Consider the following 1795-nt stretch of genomic DNA (forward strand, 5'->3'; position numbering starts at 1 on the left):
TCCCCTCACTGGTTCATACAGACCTCAGACCCTCAAACCAAAGCCCTGTGTCTGTTCCCAGCAGGACTGTGGAACATACAGTCCAGTCGGAGAAGTCCACACCATACTGGGTCAGAAGGGTTTCCTTCCAGAAGTCTGTTCTGACACATTTTTGGATCCACTGTAAACTGTGTTGTAACGCACACGCAGAAATAATAAGAGGAGGTGTAATACTGTTAACATCACATTATTTTTATAAGAAATTTCAGGATGTTCATATTACTCACATTTAATGATGGTTTATAAATGTAAACATTTCCATAGAGGTTTTCTTTTTTAACTACACTGTAAAAAAAAAAAAAAACAGTATTATTCCAGCAGCAGGGGCACCGAAAAAATACTGTAAAATAACAGAAAATAACCATCTCATAAAAATACAGTAATTTCCATCATTAAAATACAGTTTTTTTGCCCTAACTTTACATGAGATTTTGCTTTTTTTTGTCTTTTTGTTGCCTTTTTAATGTTTAATAAAGAATATTTACATGTATTAAAACAATCCAATTCCATATATAAATCATTTTCAGTGAGACTCAGTTGTCCAATCCACTGATAAAACTGTATTTGGACAGTTTATCAGTGCTTATTATACATGTTATACATTCACAAAATACATGTATTCAACATTTTGTTGTGAAACCTCCTGTAATTACACAAGATATTTGTCAATTAACAACAAGTCTGGTTCAACTGACAGAACTAATACTTCTGTTACCGTCAACTGGTCAGTAATTTTATCTGGTTTTAATATTATTTTTTTACAGTATTAAACTTTAAATTAACAGTTTAATCTCATGAATAGAAAACAAATATTTGTGAAATTATAATACATTTGCAAATGTATTTTAACTGTATTTTTCTGTAAAAAAAAAAAAAAAAAAAAAATTTCTTTTGAAAATGGAAATTTTCTGGTTCTTCACAGTTCCAGTTTTGTCCTGTTCTTTTCCATTTGACATGTAAAATCAGTCTGTTTTTGTCATTTCATTGATATTTTCCTGTATCTTAAAAATATAGGAAAAATCTGTCAAATAAACAGTGAAATTCCTGTTAAACTACAGATTTTTTTTACAGTGTATAACAAGGGAAATGTTGGAGTGGTCATTATTTAGACGTTATTATTCTAGTGTTTGACTGGTCCGGCCCGCTTTAGAATCCAGTTGGGCTGAATGTGGAGCTGAACTAAAGCCTGTGAAGTTCAGCGGTAACAGCTGCTCTTCAGTGGTCCTGCTGGATCAGTCCTCCTTGACTGCCCGTCTCCTTCATTGGTTGGCTTATGTCGCCCCCTGCTGGATGTGTGAGTCATAACAGTGACTGACATCATGGGACGTCCAGGTATGGGAGTGAACTGTGTCCTCAGTGACTTGATGTCTGCAGCTCCACCTTTATGATGCATTATATTACCAGTTGGAGGCCTAAGGTAATATTTGAGGACCCGTCCATCCAGTGACAGTGGTTTTTATGGGAGTGGTCTGTGCCGTAAAAACCTCAGAAAAAAACAGTCAGTCCTGGATGACCTACAGCGTCACTGAGGTGTGTGTTACTGGACGACATGACGACAGAATTACAGAACACAAATGACGACAAATGTACAAATGTTTTAAATGGACATTAACCCTCTGGTATCCAGGTGTGCTTTTTACGCACACTTTGCACTTTGTGTTAAAAACTTCATATTATTTTTCACAATTTTAAATAAGGTTAGAATTCAAAAGTTGTTCATTTTTGCATGATCTTTAAAATTCTGTCCACCAACTAA

The sequence above is a fragment of the Sphaeramia orbicularis genome, chromosome 14 (genome assembly GCF_902148855.1).
Source record: "Sphaeramia orbicularis chromosome 14, fSphaOr1.1, whole genome shotgun sequence".
NCBI lineage: Eukaryota > Metazoa > Chordata > Actinopteri > Kurtiformes > Apogonidae > Sphaeramia > Sphaeramia orbicularis.